The sequence below is a fragment of the Typopeltis vanoorti genome, chromosome 5 (assembly GCF_054136105.1).
Source record: "Typopeltis vanoorti isolate ZY-2024b chromosome 5, IOZ_Tvanoo_1.0, whole genome shotgun sequence".
Lineage (NCBI taxonomy): Eukaryota > Metazoa > Arthropoda > Arachnida > Uropygi > Thelyphonidae > Typopeltis > Typopeltis vanoorti.
In genome coordinates, this window is record NC_143553.1 from 107,649,102 (window position 1) to 107,669,243 (window position 20,142).

Here is a 20,142-nt window from a genome sequence, read left to right on the forward strand (position 1 = left end):
TTTATGCACAAGAAATTTAAATTTTCCAAGCTACTAATCCAAGTAAACATGTTTCAAATACAGCAGCGCAGTTTCAAAAAGTTCTTTTGCAATCACCAGATGACAGCTTCACTCACTCTTTCCATGTGTAATTGGAAGACACCACTGGCTATCATCGAACCCAAATAACCTGACATGCAGTAACCTTTACTCTTATTAAAAATAAATAAAATCCGGTCTATAAGTGTTCCACTCACAAGGAGTACGCTGTGCTCCAGTTAGATGTGTACACACTAGCAGGTGGACGAGACGGTAATGGGCGGATGTCTGCAAAGTGGTTGAATTAAAAAAGGGCGGCCTATTACAAGGACATGGTAAATGTTCCAGAAACTTATTTAATGCCATACACACAAAATTCTCTAATTACTGGCAACCGTATTTGGTGAAATACAAGTTACAGCAGCATGGATACTTTTAGTTTTGTATTGTAGTGTTCTAAACCTCCCAACGATATATTCTATGTAAAGGAAATAATTTTTTTTTTTTTTTTTTTTTTTTAACCGGCAAATAGTTTCCAAAGCAGTTTACTGTTTAAGTTCATTTTCGGTTATATTATTTATCTTGCGGTATAGACATCCTCCCGATTATTCCTAGTAAGAATAGTAATCTCAACTAAAATTCTCCTTAAAAAACACTAAGGGCAAATTCCAACTTACCCGGATCTACGATAGTATTTTCTTATAAACACACTTCACTTTAATATCCTGTGATCCAATACAAATAATCCAAAAGCAAAAATACCCAAGTACCGGTTACGTAATAGTAAGGTGGATCCATCTAAGGCAGCAGCGACAGCATATTTCTACAACACCTGCAAATAGACGTTCACTTCCCCCTTGGAAAGCAGCTTTTTCAGCTACTTACAAAGTAACGAGAAGGCATTTTTACAATCTTGAATACGAATTCTTCAGATTATTATTTTTTTTAAGGCGTTCTTTGCCACTGAAGCTGATAATAGCAGAACGCCTTATTGTAAGGCATATCGAATCTATCCACGGTCTCTTTTTATCTTAAACCACTCGAGTTAAATCTTATCGTTATTTATTATAAATTCATTCATTTTAGTCTAGATATAACTTTGTTCTAAATTCTGCATAATACCAATTACACTAAACGAGCTGTTATAATTAAACATCACATACAGGCGTTGTATTGCATTCATGGACCACTTCACAAAAACAAGTATAAATTTAGAATTACGATAGGTTAAACAAATGTCAATCAGTAATTCAATCTCAATTATTAAACATGCAATTTTCTATGACCTAAGGAAGTACAACATTTTCCTAGAGAAAATCCCAGAAGAACTAAATGAAATCAGAAGGGGGCTATCCATATGATCACAAAAGAAATTAAGGGACATTCAAATGTTAAGTTAAATAAAAAGGTGTTCAAATAAATAAATATTTTATACTGATAAGACATAAGAGGTTACAAACATGTGGGAAAGTAGTCAAGGGGGGAGGGGAATTAAGTTTGACAAGTTGGTGAGTCGTATTCATTAAGGAAACCAATATATGGAAGACTATTCCAAGAAAGCTGATGGAATGAAGGAAAATGAAGTTAGTTTGATGTGTTTTGGGCTGAGCTGCATACAGATGTTGACCAGTGGCTTTCCGTGTATTTACATTAGAGGAAATCGAATGAATGGTAGTCGATAGTTCAGTGGAGCAGCACCCATGAAAAGCATAAGCAAGTAAATATAATAACTCAGTGAGGGCAGTCACCTATTAGGAGTGCCTGGACACAACACCCTACATGTAAAACTATTCTGATGTCAGCCGGGATTTATAGAATTTGAAATTGAGGGAGATAAGCACGAAAAAAAAAATTAGCTTTTTGAAAGCTGAAGAGACTATTGTTGTAAAATATTTATGCTAGGATAAGCTATATTAAAGTCAGCGTAAGAAAGGGAAAACTGATGAGTGGGACAGAATTTTTCTTCCGGTTAATGATAGGGCTGTTTTAACAACATCAAAATTGACTAGATAATCTTCACTCCACTTGAATGGTGAAGAGATTGTGTTTAAAACATTGGTTATGAATTTTTTAAAGCTTGAATCCTTAGAGCACTTCCTGAAGAGAAATTGAGAGTACTGTCATCAACAAAACTATGAACATGACTGGAGAGAAAGGGCTATTGATCTATAGGAGGAAGAGCGTGGGTGAGTACAGAACCCGAGTACTCCAGTATTAATAAAGAAATATGACAAGGGAATCATGCACTGAATGAACAGCTAGCAATTCACTCCAAGACCTGAAGGGAGACCATAATATTAGTTTGTTGAAAGACCACGATTCCAGACATTAAAATACCTTGGAAATATGAAGACCGTCTCATGAAGTTTCTCCAAATCTTTCCATGGCCTGGGTCCAAAATTAGCAAGGTCTGCTGGAGAACGAGAATAATAATACATATTGGTGATCACTAATTAATAGGTCTAGAAAATGAAGCTGGTTGATGACCTACTCTATCACTAAGTGCTAAAGTGAGAGCAATGGAACGATAGCTAAGCGAGTATAACAACTCGCACAGGCAATATAGGATCGATGTTAATTCTGAGCGCAAGTTTAGAGCAACTGGAGGGATGCCATATGGGCCAGGAGACATTATCGACACTGCGGATATTTTTGATGTCCTTATATGAAAAAATAAGTATGTTCATAGTTCTACAGGTGATTTGCCTTGGTCGTCTCTACAAGAGTTAAAAGCTTTATGGCAGAGGTCTGCCTTACCTTTGGTGGAAATAAGGATGGAAGCTATGCCTAACAGCCTTAGCAAGCAGCTGAAATGTCCTACCAGTTGAGTAAGAGGCAAGATTAATGCATTTGGACCTCATGAAGTCTGCTTTGAATTTTTCTTACACTTGCTTCGAGCTGTAATGTGTAGGCTGAATGAGAAGCGTTTGATTTCAGCCATTGAATATATTAAGTATTTTATCAAACTGAAAAAGGTATTTAATTTTTTTGTTCAGAACAGGTTTTTATATTGGGAGACCCCAAACGTGGAAAAGAGGCGTAAAAGTCCCAGAAGTCATCCGACTTGGCACTGTTGTAGTACCAAGCGAATCGGAGACAAATTGGTTGGGAGGAAGATCAGTAAAAAAAGAAACATGGACAAAGTTATGATCAGTATTGCTAAACGAACTTTGACTTTATTCACAATTATGAACGAAGTTTCAAAGATTACCTCGGTTATCAGATGAATCACGATCAACACCTCAATCTGTAATGGAGAAAGTGAATTTGCAGGAAACAATTGAAGTGACCAGACAAATCCTTTCAAACATATGAAAAGTGGTTTTTTTTTTAAATAATGAATCAATAGCTTTTCCAAGTTAATAACACAAGACGAATAACCTAGAAGGAGCATAAAATTATGAGCAGCAATCTTTTTTGCCAACTGCTTTATAGAAAGCACTTTTCTGCATCTTCCATTGACTCATGGGTATTATTAACCTGTGGAGAATGAAATAATTAATGAGATACCTTAAAGATCTTACTCTTTTACAACTATAAATAATGCCCTCTTCCCATTATATGCTATATAAAGATATCAATCAGGCCTGATCGTCAAGCTTCCTCCATAAAACCAAAAACAATATGGGTCTTGAGAAAGAAGGCTCAGTAAATTAAGCTAGTAGAATATTATGAGGAACTAATGTATTATCATGTGGTGTATGTAACAAAACTTCCCTTCGACGGCTTAGTTACATTGTTAATTGAGCTATTGAGTTAATATGTTTTCTATGGGTAAGACTGGCATAATTAAAAAAGTGCTTGTAGTTGATGTATTTAAATATTGCTAACGAACAAAGAAGTCCTATCTCCTTAAGTTTATACCAAAAAAAAAAAAAACGTTAAGCACCAATCAAAAACATTTTATAAGAAGTGGAAATGCTGGATTTTGCTAAGGCATTTGATAGGATACCACGAAAGGCTGTTGCATAAACTGGAGAATATGGGATTGGAATATAAACGGTTGATTTGGATCAGTGGATGGTTGACAGACATATCAAAAAGTGGTATATGGTGGGTGCGAATCTGCCCTATTTAAGGTGACCAGACCAGTAGTATACCTCAGGGTTATTCCTTGGGCCATTGTTGTTCAATCTATACATGAATCACATTAGGGTCTAACAAGAGATGTGCAATTGCTTGCCGATGATGCGAAGATAGGCATCGCAATCAAAGATGCTACTGATATCCAGCACTTATGGAATGATTTCAATAGGCTGGAAATTTGGGCAAACGAAAATGGCCGTTAGTTTAATGTTAGTAAGTGTAAAGTTATGCACTTTGGCGTGATGAGATATCTGCGATGTCTGAAGCCAATCATGGCATGCAAGGACAAGGAAGTCATTTTGTCTCTTTAAGGCCTTGAAAAGACCGCACCTGAAATACTATGCGCAGATTTGGTCCCCCGGGTTCCAAGGAGATAAAGAATCTGTGGAAAGGGTGCAAAGAAGAGGTACAAACATTATATCTGGATTATGGGATTTAGATTATAAGGACAGATTGCGAGTATGTGGATTACAGACTCGGGTTAACATGAGGAAGAGGGGTATATGATAGAGATCTATAAACTTCTGAATGGATGTTATAGGATATCGTTTGACGAAAGGTAGGGAGAGAAAATGGGGGCATCCATGGAAGTTTGTTCGCAGTCAAGAAAGGGGTAAGAGCTATTTCTCTCATAGGAGCAGCGAGTGAGTGGAATAATTTGTTTTTAGGGATAGTGAGTACATCAGTGGCAGCCTTACATAAGCATTGCGACACTGCAGCACCCCTAAGGAAAAAATGAAAAAATTAAATTTTGTTTGTGTTTATAAATAATAACAATGCTTACAACATTATATAAATGCAATACAACCTATTACAGCTTATGTTTCGACAGTGATTGAATAGTTAATAAGTGGAATTGTTCAATTAACGCTTTAGATTACGAAACAAATACACTGCCATCTAATGCAGTGTCGGAATTATCACGTTCACCCAATCGCAGCCAGACTCGCCGATATTCGTTTGCGCCTTCTCATTGCACGTAACTAGTGAATCTGACACTGCTCTTTGGGCAGTGTATGCTTGCCCGCGTTATTCTTTATTGGTGCGTGTTCGTGGTGAGGGTGAACTATTTTTTGCATATCTTATTTTATTCTGTTAAAATAAAATTTATTATAGATGCAGGTCTGAATTATGACGAGTGTCACTGTTGAAAATATGAAAAGAATTATATTTTTTCAATTATCGTTACACGAAAAAAAAAATGCACTGTGATCTAACGCAGTGTGAGAATGATCGCGCCAATTGCAGCTAGACTCGGCGATATTCGTTTACGCTTGACACTGTTCATTTGGGCAGTGTATCGATGCGCGTTATTTCTGCGAGATATGAAACTTTTATTATTGGTGTTTGTAAGTGGTGAGGGTGAAATATTTGTAATAAAGCAATTTTTAACATGCAAATTTATTTATTAATAAATTGGTTACTGATTAGGAAAAAAAGTTTTTTTAAATTTTATTTTGTATATGCAGCACCCCCACTTAAAATTTTCACCGGCCGCCACTGGAGTACATCTAGTGTGAATGAATTTAAGGGAAGGTATGACAGCTGGTTTGGGAGATTCATAGCCTCTCTCGATGAATCCTTGATGGTCTCAAATGATTATTAAACCAACGGCTGTTTTAGAATATATTCTATTGGACCTTTTCTGTTGCCAAATTTTGTCACTACAATAGTACTATTAAAGTCACTCAAGTTTTAATAGAGATACTAAATATCAATTAAAGTTAATTTCATCCAACCAGAACATTACTCGTTTCGAACCTTTTTGCCAATAAAATGGCTTGAAATCCAAATCAAAATAGCGCGACAGATTTTTGTTAAGGATCTCAAATATCAAATTACAAGCCAATCCAGAAAAGAGTCATATGTAAGCAACAAAACAAATCTAACAGGTGCTTGCACACCTGGAACAAAGTTTTATTGCCAAAGCCACCATTTTCATGGAAGATAACATTTCCTAATGGAGGAAATCTACCGTAACAGTTCAAATCCTGCTTACAATTTTCTTCCAGTCTGCGATCTTTTATTGTATTAAGATGAACTTCAAGTACATGTTTAGTCCGCTGCTGGTTGGCTGAGAGGAAAAGGGAGCTCCTCAATCAACATTATGTGGATTGGAATCCCATGAGCATGGATGGATGAGAACATCTTTAGGTGGGAGATATTTCATTAACGTGCGAGACAATTGCTTATTAGAATGGAATGGATTGAAATTACGTTTGGTCTACGTAGCACAATATCTGGATCTAACTTAGCCTACTTATGGTACTAATTTAACACAGGATTAATTTCGTAGGTGGATTCACCATTTTTTGTTTTAATACGCAATCAAAGAACATTATAATATGAACAAAGTGTTTTCGCTCGTCATTTCTTTGATGCGATGTCCAACAATTTCACATCGCTTATAACACACTAGGGTCATTCTGAACAGTACCTAAGATTCATTCCAGCAATTTAACCTATAATGACACTGAAGAAATTTTAAAATCTTTTTAGCCACAAAACTATGCTCTCTTCATCTTTAGAATTAACAAGTTAATCTACTCTTCGTTTAGTGGCTAAGATCTATTCATTCTTTTAATTCTTTTACTAAAACGAGCTTAATATGACGCTGCGAGAAATCGATCAATCGGGGGTGGGTTCCAGAAAAGAAGAAAAAAAGTTTAAATGGGTTGTTCATACAACACCAATTTGTTCATTTTTAATGTTTGAAATGAACTACTGGATCAAATTTTGAATTAAGAATGCCCACAATCAATCGAGATTTTGGTAAAGTGTCCTTAATAGACAATGTGAGAAGGCTGAACTATTGAAACAGGATCAGTTTAGTATAACCCGGCAAGAAAGCTGTAAGCAGATTAATTGGTATTCTTCAATTTCATCGAAATCAGCCGCTTCACATTTGCAACTAAAAATAATCATAATAAATAAAACAAACAGATCCCCCACAATATAAGAATTGTGTCGATCTTTTAAAACGCTGAATTATTAATTTCTTTATTGCTCTTCATTTTGCTCGAAACTATACTGCATTCCTTTATTACAGCTTTTATCAATGCTAAATCAATGACTTATGCATCATAACCGTACTCACACTGGAAGGATATTACAAAACTTCGCATGTTATGTTCGTTTGCGCTTTTCTAATTCCCCATCTGAACACTGCATTCAGCTAGTTGTGTGGCATATCTTGCAAAACCTTGTTTTTCAGAATAAATGGAATGAAAATGTCTTTTAGTGTAATGTAAAGTATGAAAATTTTCTTAGAACAAATTAATTATGCTAAAATAAAAAGCACAAAGTTTTATCCTTTAAGATTTTTAAAAAAAATCAAAACTCCGAAATGTATGAAGTACTGGTACAGCACAGCAAGGTGTACGCCCCTTTTATCTTGAAAACGGTCAACAGATAAGCCGTGTTTTCAACTCGAAGACAGTCAAAGCGTGGATATTCCTTCGCAATTTAATAGCACGTAAGTAGAACTGGTAGATTAGGTCCCCCTAACATGCAAAATAGTCTCTTTTTGTATTTATAACTAGTTGACATTATTTTGTAAACAAGAAAAATAAGACAAAAGGTAGACAGCCTCCGTTGTTTTACTTTTTATATTAAAAGTACCAATAATAAAATAAGAATCTTATAGTATTCGTTGTCACGCCGTATGTATTCCATTAATAAAAAGTGTGAAAATTATGTTGCAGAAATCAGTCTCCGACAAAATATAACGCGATTTTTGTGAAAGATTTTACTTCCGACCAGCTCCATAAGTTGCTTACAAAATACCAAAGAATAATAAGCCTGCATTTGTTTTCTGTACAGTGATGCAGTTCAAAGAGAAATTCGGTTAAAAAAGTAAAATTCCGATCATGAAATTTATATTTTTCTAAATAGTAATCACACACCCAAAAGTCTGTGCGTGGGTGGAGGAGTTGGGAACAAAGAAAGAATTTAACGACATTTGTCGATAAGTTTCTTTTCTGTAGCATTGCCAACTAGTAGGAGCATTAATAAAATGAAATCTAATAAATGGAGGTAGGGAGAGATGTAATGATAAAGCAAAAACTCAGTATGGGAAAAGCAAGTAGTTTGGCTTTACGCCTTATTTTAGTTAAAAACTATATGTTAAAACTGTATTAAAATTCATTCTTATTCGAATGAAGTAATTATAAATGAGAGGAAGTTTAACCTAGCAGGTCACTCACCCTAGACCGGCAATCGCCTGTGATAAGGATGGAAGAGAGAAAGGCACGGGACCAATACTAGCTACAATAATTCTGCTCGCGAACACTGCACAAAACAACTCCTTGAACGTTATCAAAGCTGTTTCGAAATTCGCAAACTACCTGCAGACCGAAGAGCACCAAGTTAACCAACAGACTAAGTCTGGCAGATCGGTCGTTTGGATAACTCTACGGTATGACTCATTACTGACGTAGAGGGCGCTACGAGCGTGAGCATCTATGTAAGGCCTGAATGCAACCGGCAACTGTCAATCAGATCAACCTTTCTACTGGTTGCAGACACGCCTGCCGTAGACGTGTAGCACCCTAAATGAGGTGATTGTATGCCTCTGAATGTACTGTGACCTGAGCTATGCATGTTTCCTTATAAGAGGTCTGACAAAGGTGGGGCAACATAAGTGGAATTAAGTCTAACTTGAACCTCACCGAAAGAATATAAACAGATATTTTCCTTCCTGCTTTTCAAACACTGTACTTGATAACGGTTATTCTGTCAAAATATTTCAAAAATACGAATAACGATTATTTAATATATATGACTATCATTAAAAATCGTTATTGGTCATTAAATACACTTGAGGAAAAAGAAAATAAATTGAAAATTAACGATAAACAAACAAACAACAATAAGAAGAAAAAAAATTTTATCGCTTCCGAAACATGCTGGCCTGACTTGACTAATCATACACATTAATATTAATATTTCACATAGTATGAGGAAAGGAAAAGTACGAAAATAATGAACTATGGCTTCAATTTTAAAATAATGGCATGACAATGTCGTAAACGAAGTACATCTTAAAGAGATATAAACAGCATAATTAGATAATTTAAAATGGTAATTAATGTAACAAAATAAGTCCTACGTATCACAGGTGGGAAAAGGGCGGAAAGCTGTGCCCTTTGGCTGGAAAGACCTCAGTTCGGTTTTCGTCATGACGAAAGAAATTTTTATGTGAGCTTTTTCGACTGAAGATAAATTTAGCCTATTTCATTGGGAGGTTGCGTGTTTTTTCTCTCGGAAAGTCTTGTTTTTAATTCCCTCATACACGCAAATCGGCCTGGAAACAAGCAATTAACAGACAAAAATACTATTGATAGGCATAGTGTGTAAATGCAGGATTTACTAGTGTAGAGTGCACTGCCGAGATGATTCTTTGGAGATGCCATGTAGTAATAATAATAATTAAAGTATCTTATAAAGATCCTTATATAATTAAATGTGTTATTCACATTCTTAATGTGATGGGTGCTATTGTAGTTCCCAGAAGATGATAGTTATGCATAAATTGATTTTCTTGTTTATTAACTAAAATTAATTTTTAGAACTTCTGTTGGTCTTATAATGGCGTATCGTATTGAGGGGAGGGGGGAATGAATATGTAGGGGGAATTCAACTTGGAAAATGTCTAATATATCTATAGGAGAGCCCACATTATTTGCTTCGGAAAAGACCGAAGATTTTCCAGTACTTTGAAGGAAGAAAGTTTTTAATATATATACAATGCAGACTCTCTCTCTCTCTCTGTCGTTGAAATATCCTTCGATCACAGAGACAAACGGGATTTAGAAACGCTAGCGCTATGGAATGAAATACATTTAAACTTCATTTGAAGACAAGGGTAAATTTAAAGCATTTTCATAGTTGCCTAATCCACGCAAAAGATCACATTTTACATGCATAATTAAGACACCCCTGCTAATGGGTTATTTAGTTTACCAAGAATTATTATGGTAGAAAAAAGAATGTAGAGAAACAGTTTAGAGCTGTGCTCAACATTGCACAAATGAGAATTTTAATTTATTAAACAATTTCAATATTTCGAAATTGTGGAACATTTCAAAATATTCCATGACAGAATGTAAAAAAAAAAAAAAAAGTTGACTGAATATTTTTTATTATTATTATTTCGAAATGAGTGAATATTGCTTACTCAGCATTTATTGGTTGATGATGATGATAATATCACTTTACTGTAACATTTACCTCTTCTTAAAAGTTGGAAATCCCTGGAACTTTCTTTCCTCCTAAAAAAACTCGGATTATTAATCCTGCCAGAAAAAAAAAAAAAAATTAATCTCACCTCATACCTTTAGTTGATTTTCGGCTGACCCTCGAAACTGCAAACATTTTCAAATTGAAAGAAACGCTTAGCCGTTATTATAATTCTGAATATTTTAAAGTTTTATATATATATTATCTATTTGAGTTTTAAAAGCACGGTATTTAAATATAGTGTGATTATTTGCTATTTGTATATTTACTAGTTTATTGCCTCCGTGATAGAGTTTTGAAGGATACACACAGACCTAACTCAGTTCGAGCACCTTTAAGGCCTCGAAGAATATCTTTTTCTAGGTTTCTAGACTGTTAGCCAGTATCAAATGGAGAGGTCAGGATCTTCCCCCCACCCCCGTCTGGAAATTTCTTTTCCTTCCACAAATGGACAAATTAACCTGATAATTCAGTCTGCTGACAGAAAACGCCATTTTCTTTTTGATAATTTATATTTTATATGTAAGTCATATAGTATTTATTGAAAATCGTTTCATTTATAACCCCGCAATTTGTAAATTAGCAATTATTCCTGGACCTGAAAAACTGAATATATATATATATATATATATATATATATGTATGTGTTGTTAATAAAATGTGGTCATAAGCGTCTGTTGTAGAAATTATGCCTAATTTTCATGATTCATATTTGATGGGATGTAGATGAAAATATCCATTTTTGCACAGTTTGAAACGGAAAAGAAGCAAAAATCAAAAGTTTTATCGCAAAAGGGAAGCCTTGCATCATTTTTTTTTAAATTATTATTTCACTGGTATTTGTTCTTCTCAGAATTCAAACTTCATGTGCTAACAGAATTTAACTACTGTCTCCCTTCTAACTTGCGACTGACGGGAGTGTTCCATTCTCCTGAATTATATTTTTTGAGTTTTCACACCTGGTGCTCCATTTCTCAAAAAGAAAAGGGTAACCCAATTTTAACTTAGAAACTAAATTTTCTTAATTCTAAATTTTCATCCGTCATCAAGATAGTTAATATTTTAATCTGCGAAAATACCATTTTTATTATTATTTCATCCTTGGTATTTAGTAAGAACAGTTTCTAGAGGTCTGCTTTACCATGGGGGGATTTGGGTGGGGGAGTAGATAGAGAGAAACGTTGCTGAAGAAAGATAAGGGATTCAGTAATTGTAAGTGCACGTGCTTTCTAAGGAAGAATCAGTGCCGTTCTAGGATGAAGCATGTTTGTAAATTCAGTTAACCGACACACGCCAGACTCATTCCTTCTTCCTAATTCCCTCGGCGAAAAGCAAATGTAACTGTTCCGGAAGAGCTGTCGCCTACCAGCCGGCTAGGCAACGTTCAATTTGACAGCTGCAGCAGGAAGTGAATACGTCTATCCCTCTAGTGCAGCTGTGCTTCCTTGGGTTCCTCTTTATGCCAATTTGTATGATGGAGAATAAAACGGTTCTTTTTTTTCTTTTTTTTTTTGAGGGGGAGAAAAACTTGGTAATGAACTTTTCCTTTCCGTCTTGTCAAAATGTGTTTTGCAGGTTTTCTTCTTAATGGACTTGCATTTGAAAACCGATAAGCACATTTACTGATATATGTAACATCGATCCACATTTTTTAAATGCAATACCGTTTGAAATTTCTCAAATTTAGCCTTACAAGGAGATTGAGGATTTAATCATGTAACCGGAGGACAAGCTTACTATGATCCCCCAATGGTTATTTCAGATTGCTTCATAACATACTGTGGATCGATGGCTTAATGATCTGATACAAGAGCCATTAGCAAGTGCGGAACTTCTTATTGATTTTCCCGATTAAGCGATTCTTCTTCTGTAATGTCCTCATTCGATGTTGCAAAATATTTATGTAGGATCTTGTTTCTGTTCGATAGAATCTGCAGAAGCGATAGTTTAACTTTAAAAAAAATATCGAATTTCATTTCTAAATACACTTACAAATATTTATAGAAACAGTATTTTATATCGTTCTGCATTTTGTATGAAAATGGTCCCGCTGCAACTAAAACTGATTCGAAATACAGAATGTTAATACCAAAAGTTTATTCAATCCCATTTAGCCATAGTGGAGTCATTATTTCGAGTGATTTTCCTTAAAATAGTTCGATTTAAATCAAAACTGAAATAGTCAAAATTTCCATAAAATTCATTCAGCTAGAGCAAAGTTATTATACGGATATGGAAAGACGAACAGACAAAACGAATTTAATAGGTATTACGTAATTTGAGAAATATGCCTAAAAATGTAACTCAATAGGTTTATTATGCAAACCAGAACATTTACACAAAATAAGATTGTCTATAACTATACTTATTACTTTATGCCCCTACCTTTCGGACACCTCTTACGACCAGTTTAGAGAAAAACTAGGCATACATTCTATTTTCAATGTAACCGACATTCGGGTCTTATAGCTTAACATCTATTTACATCATTGTTTACCTAAATGGCATATAATTCACTTGTAATCCTTTGTGAAATCCGCAAAGAATGTGCAGGATAAGACTGCTCAGTTCTACTTTTAAAATTTTAGAGATTCAGGGAACAGTGCTATTCGACTTGCTTTTTCTAACAGTGCTGATATTACACTAAAAATCGTGAACAGGTTCATTATAATAAGAAAACATGGTGAATATTTCAGTGTTTAAAGGCTTCCTTCAGAATGTAGATCTCAGGACCATTGGAAAAGACAGCCCTGCTGCTATAATATATTAGTCATATATATTATAGCATACATTCCAATATGTATGCTATATTGGAATGTATAAAATGATTGTCTATAACTTATATAGACAATCCTTTTATACATTCTATAAAAGTGCTTATAGAATGTATAAAATATACACTCTGTAAGCACAAATATTAAGTGGACACAAATATGATTACTGCTGTCTATCGGTAGGGACACATTAAGAAATTGTGTTGTAATACAAGAAAAAAATCAATATATATATATATATATATGTTAAAGATACCAATATATATAAATGCACACTATTAAAAAATAATAAAAATGACTTGTATTCAGAGTAAATTTAATTGAAAGTTATTTTAATATGTAAATATTCTGTGTTTAATACATATTTATTTTACTTTTTACCTACATCTTGTCAGAACGCCAATAAATAAATAAATAATAATAATAATAAAAATAAAATTATAAGAGTCGACCGACCTTGCCTACGATCAATAGACACTGAAATAATTACTGGACATTTTGCATATTGGTAAGAGTGGCCTACATACTTTTAATACTGAACGGAGCTAGTTCTGAACTCCCATTCCCATTTTTTTAAAGTGACCTCAATTTCGCTGGATTGTATCTTCCCCCCCCCTCCCTCCCTGCTTTCTCCTTTTTCATTCACTTTGAAAATGTAGAATATGCGGTCAATTTCCCAAGTAAGTTGTCAGTTACAAATATCATTTTCTTATACCCAGGTTTCAGTGAAAAAAAAAAAAAAAAGATGTGCACAGAGTGCCAAACAACTTCAGTTTAAAAATACAAAAACCGTACGTAACTCAGTTGAGATATGTTAAAAACTAAGTGCACTGGAATCGAGCACTGTTCTTTGGGTTGACCTTGTTAGAAGAATGACGGTTGAACGAATTACGATGCTACAAACCTACGATCACTGCATTTTAAAAAGCTGAACGTAGCAAGGGTTAAACGAGACACTTAGTAGATCTCTAAAATCTGGATATACTCCCTGGGGAAAAGACTCAAGGAACACCTGTTTAAAATAAACTAAAATAAAAATGGAGGATACTGTATGCGGGTCACATGTGGCTCGGAGCCTTTTCCTACGGTCCTCCATGATTATTAGGTAAGTAATTGGAACTTCTTTAGTAAGCTTCATAATAAACTTAGCACAGAAAAACACCTAAGTCAATAAAATAAAACTTGCAAAAAAAAAAAATTCTATAGAAGAATTTTAATAGCAGGAATATAGACTGTCGTCCTGGTTGGCCAAGGGGTTAATATATCCGCTCTTCAACCAACAGACCGTAAGGTTCGATTCCCGCCAGAGTATTAATCTTTATGATTGTCTTTAGGTAGCAGATGAATTTCATTGCCCGGTATTAGACTGCTTAGGGGAGGCCCGAAATGGCTTGAAAAAGTTTCATGTTTGGTCTCCAGAGTAGTGTCAGAACTATGTAAAAATAAATATTCCAAAATATATAAAAAATATTTTTAAAAAATCCTTAATACCTCATCACTATGGTACTAATATACTATAGGTTTACACTTTTCCGGAGTAGGAAAGACAATATATATCGGTGGAGACCTATAACCATAAATGGTTATAAAAAGGGCTTAGAAGAAGAAGATATTTATACACTCGTACTCGTGTCAGCTGAGCTTAACTTCACCTAGTCTTCTTGCTTTCTTTATATCTTTCTTCGAGAAAGATATCCCCTGTAGTATTTATGATAGCTCCAACTAAGAACATTACCTGATAGCAAATTTCATTACATATACTGTCTTTTGTTTACCGAGCAATGTTTCACAATATTGCACTGTGAAAACCCGTCGAAAAAAGATAAATGTGGACACATATTTTAAATATTTTAAGCTTTCGGATTCGTGTGTGTGTGTGTGTGCGCGCGCGTGTAGAAATTCGGTATCCAAGTTAACAAGTTACGGTATTCATCAAATATGAAATATCTTCCGAAACCATCTTTGTAAAGTAAAAATTGGAAACTACTATCATTAATATAAATTGTTTACGCGGGGGGGGGGAAAGAATCTTGGCTCGTCTCTGACGCTAAAACTTTAATATCGAGTAAAGAGCAATATTGACTACCTTTAGTTCTCTTAAACTTCGGAAGCAGGGGAAAACCCAGTTACAAGGCACAAATTATGAGGATATTAATTAGCTGCAAACTCTGAAAAGATTCATGCTGTCTTTCCTTCGAATTGCTAAGGCGCCTCTGTAAGCTATTACTTATTGAAAGAGAACAGTGTAGCAATTTCTAATGGTAGTTGTACGCTCGGATGCATATTTGTAGTGAAGGTTATTAACACACTTGAGGACTCCATTAGAAGATATTAACATAGGAAAAAGAGGGAGCGCTCCTGCCAATATACGTGTTTAGTCCCACTGACACAAAAATACAAATGAAAGACGAACCTAGAAATGAAACGAGCAGACCTACGATATTTGTAATCGCCACGACAAAGAACGTACAGATAAGCAGGCTTTTATTAGGTTTATAGCGCCATCTTACTATGACCCGGATGACCAAAAGCCAAACAGCACCAGGTGTGGCGTTTAGCGGTCAGGCGCCAGGGTGGCGCGTTCTGAGGTCAACTGTCCACCGCACAGCGTGACGTTCTTCCTTAACCCCCTTCCTATTCCCCCGGATTATTGCGAAGCGTGACCTATTTACCTCTCTCTCTCTCTCTCTCTCTCTCCCCCCTTTCCGTACTTGGAACCCGTTACGGTCAGACTTGTTTACAAAAGAGGGCATCGAAAACTGGCTGGACCCACGTACCAGTAGCATCCGCAGTGCTCACTAACTTCGCGTTGTATCTATGGGTGACGATGTTTTCTATTCTCTTACCCCCCCCCCTCCCTTTTCTCAATGACTGTTCTAAAAACAGCTTGCAGTCGTTAACTTTGATGAGAAAGTATGAAAGTTTTATTCTAGACAAAAAGTAATCATAAGGGACAGTTTATGAACACTTTCAGAAATTGGTCAATGGTTTGGAATATTTATATTCAATTACTGAGACATCGTGAGCTTTTTATGACTGGGTACGTATGTGAAATCCCTTCCCTCATGAGAAAATTAGGTCAGCAATCCTAGCGGTTATCCTCATGAAGTTGAAACAATGCACTCGATTGTAAAGAAAAGGTACACATCTGTTTCTTTTGCGGTATTGGCTTCGACTAAGAATTCAAATTTTTAATTCATATTATTATATTTTAACTTATATGGCTTTAAACTTTTGGCTGAAATCAAATCTTCAAATAAAAGATTTACTGTTATTGTTTCAAAATGTTCAAACCATATTTCTACGTGGAATTAGTTTCTTAAACGGATATTGAAGTTTCGTTTTGACCTTTCCATCTTTGTTGTCAGAGAATTTTTATTTTAAGCTATTTTTGCTTTGTCACAGTAATGATGCAATATAAACATAGGACTAGCAACTTTAGTTAAATGACACTATAACTCTAGCTTAGTATGGACCAACAAGACTTAATTTAGATGTTTTTATATGTTTAACATAATTATGTTATAATTAATTAGTTAAATATTAAAATATAATAAGATATATTTTAATAATAATAATTTCTAGATGTCTTAAGCTCCCCCCCCCCCGATATCCCTTTGAAGAATATTTACGAATTTCTCATTCCCCTTTGATGGATATAATGAATTTTGCGCTACCTAGTTTGATGACTGTCACGAATTTTATCCAACCTAACTCTCTCTCTCATTAACGACAAGGTTTTAGTTGATGTTACACTATTACAGGGGAACGAGGGATTAAGGAAATTCTGACATCCTGTGATTGATTTGTGTGTGTGTGTGTGTAGAAGGTATTTTACCTTGGGTAGAATAAATGTTAAAAATACCAAGCAATTTTAAAAATGGAGTAAAACCAGGTTTAAAATTGCTTGGTATTTTTAACATATATATATATATATATATATATATATATATATATATATATATTATTTATTTATTTATTTATTTATTTATTTATTTTATTATTTTTTTTTGTAAAACTTTTGCAAAAATTTTACATTCTGCATTTAATTAAATTTTACAAATTTGACAAAGCGAAAGGGAAGTTTGTGGTTTGGAACATATATTTATAAAAGTAAAACAACGCTCATGGATCAAGACTGAGACGGAATATTTAATCAAACGTGTATTAGACGAGAGGCAAGGGTGATCTTACGAACTCGAACTGAAAAATTAAACACGCTTGATTATTCTGAATTTACGATGAACTAACTAAGGCTATCAGGCCAGTGTAATTACGTTGTCAAGTATGTTCTGGGCGGTTGTGTGGGATGAAAAAAAAATGATTTTCCGGGAGGGAAACCCTTCCACTTTCGTAAGAGATAGGCTAACTCACCTTTAACTGAAAAGTCTTGATAAAGGTTCTTCGCAACCTAGATGGCATTCGAACATTAGCGGGTCTTTTCAACCAAAGGACATTAAACAAAAGCGCCAGAATCAAGCGTTTCTAATACCAAAAGCTTTCCGCAACAACCAGGCCATAAGGAGGAATCAGGCGACTTCTTAACCCATCAAAATGAATAACAGAGCACTTTGACCCTATGAGTCATGATTTTCAGTAAAATGAAAGAACCACACAGGAGCATGCCTGCTGCAGCACATCTAGCATTTTCAAGTTTCTAAGGTTTTCCGGAAAAATCTGATAGTTGATGATTACATTGTAAGACACACACACACACACACGCAAAAAAAAAACTTCATTCCATTAAGTGAAAACTGGAATTTAATAGTAAATGTTATCTTTATCATTGCTTTTAAGCTTATGTAATTCTCTCTCTCTCTCTCTCTCTCTCTCCCTAACAAGAAATACCGAAAACTTTGGGGGTGGGAATTGCAAAAGAGAAGCTGCAAGCAATTCTCATGCAATGTTTTCCGGTTGTAATAGTTCTTCGAAAATCCTAAAAGACTGCAGCGAGATAAGCAGTACGCTGCATTTAGTCAACACATAGCATGTACATGTCTAAGAATAATTACAGTTTTGTCCAGAAGCTGTAATCACATGTCATCAGTACCACCAAGGTCTCGCTTTAGCCAATTAATTGAAATGATCAGTGTAAACGATACGTTAATATTAATGAACAAAAACTTAAACATGCCATTTGCATCCCCCACCCCCCCCCCCCCCCACCCCCCCCCCCCCCCACCCCCCCCCCCCCCCACCCCCCCCCCCCCCCACCCCCCCCCCCCCCCACCCCCCCCCCCCCCCACCCCCCCCCCCCCCCACCCCCCCCCCCCCCCACCCCCCCCCCCCCCCACCCCCCCCCCCCCCCACCCCCCCCCCCCCCCACCCCCCCCCCCCCCCACCCCCCCCCCCCCCCACCCCCCCCCCCCCCCACCCCCCCCCCCCCCCACCCCCCCCCCCCCCCACCCCCCCCCCCCCCCACCCCCCCCCCCCCCCACCCCCCCCCCCCCCCACCCCCCCCCCCCCCCACCCCCCCCCCCCCCCACCCCCCCCCCCCCCCACCCCCCCCCCCCCCCACCCCCCCCCCCCCCCACCCCCCCCCCCCCCCACCCCCCCCCCCCCCCACCCCCCCCCCCCCCCACCCCCCCCCCCCCCCACCCCCCCCCCCCCCCACCCCCCCCCCCCCCCACCCCCCCCCCCCCAGAAGAAGCTGTCTATAGGAAAATGCTACTTGAAGTGATTATCACTTACAAATCGTAAAGCTACGTCAAATAAACTGAAACATCAGTGGAATGTTGGTGAAGGAATCGCAGCAAGTTAGGAGACAGCAACTTTAAAGTCTATGGTCCAAAAAAATAATAAATAAATAATAAATGCTGCACGTTTAAAATGGGCAAGGACTTCATCATGTGCAATTCAGATAAGCGGAGGACCATTCTTTTTAAATCAATCGAAGTTCGATCTATAGAGATGGAGTTCCATATTTTAATTGTTGTTTTGTTTTTGGATTTACAATCAAAGCAGCCAAGTCTATGATGCCAGTGTATTACGTCTGTAAATTGCGTGTGTTCTTCGACGGTTTGCATGTTTTGCAGGGTGAAAAACCCGAGTTTCCAGGAAGAGAAACCCATCACCACTGTATGAGACCGACTTACTCATCTTCAGTCGAAAAACTCTGATAAAGATTCTTCGTGTCCCAAACGGAATTCGAACCCGGTCTTCACAATCAAAGCGCATCGTTGACATTGGCGCACCCAGGGAGGGGATCATGGGGCCTGCCCCCCAAAAAAAAGATAAAGGAAAAAAAGACTAGAAAATTTTCCAAAAATCTTTTCCTAATTAAAATTCTTTTTTTTTTTTATTTATGTTGTGTCGTGTCTTCTATTTCTATAGTACTTATGAATTAGCGCTTCGCATAAGGTGGGAATACCCTCTGGCTCTTGGGAATCACGGCCGCTGTGAACGCAAGGTGAACGAAGTAGTGCTCGGGCGAAACTTTGTTTGTCCAAGCCGGGCCAGAGTATCACGTATTGGCGATCACTGCAGATGCTCGGTCATAGGTCGTATGCAATGAGTAGTGTGTATTCTCAAATCGTCTACTCAACTTCCCCCCCCCCCCCCCAAAGATTAAATCCTGAGTGCGCCACTGCTCGTTGATACCGATTTAGCTATGGAGGCTCGCTCTTAATGTTAGACGTAAACCTGGTGAGGTTTTTCAAAGATGTTTAAAGGATGCAGTCAAATTTCCTGCTTCCCGGTTAATCAAGCAGAGAGAGAGAGAGAGAGAGAGAGAGAGAGAGAGAGAGAGTGTGTGTGTGTGTGTGTGTGTGTGTGTGTGTGTGTGTGTGTGTGTGTGTGTGTGTGTGTGTGTGTGTGTGTGTGTGTGTGTGTGTGTGTGTTGATGATTATATTTACTGCAAGGAACACAAAGCTGATAGCTACACTGACATCTTGAAAAGTTTACTGGTATCCATAATTAAACAATTTGAGAATTTTGAAAACTGTATTTTTCAGGAACTCTCCCATGTCATCGAGATAAAATGGTCAATGTTGTACTGACACAATGATTATTAACTAAAAGTAC

The 20,142-nt window shown here is 36.7% G+C and overlaps 1 protein-coding gene across 3 annotated transcripts in view; it reads right to left on the minus strand.

Annotated features, from left to right (window-relative positions):
* Positions 1-8,495, minus strand: part of LOC150106712 (uncharacterized) — a 72,644-nt gene extending 64,149 nt beyond the window's left edge. For 2 of the 3 annotated variants that reach the window (XM_090393301.1, XM_090393298.1), the window contains exon 1: positions 8,310-8,495. The gene's annotated coding sequence lies outside the window, so the exon portion shown is untranslated. The remainder of the gene's footprint in view (positions 1-8,309) is intronic. The other variant, XM_090393300.1, reaches the window with a different exon arrangement.
* Between the last annotated feature and the right edge of the window lie 11,647 nt (positions 8,496-20,142).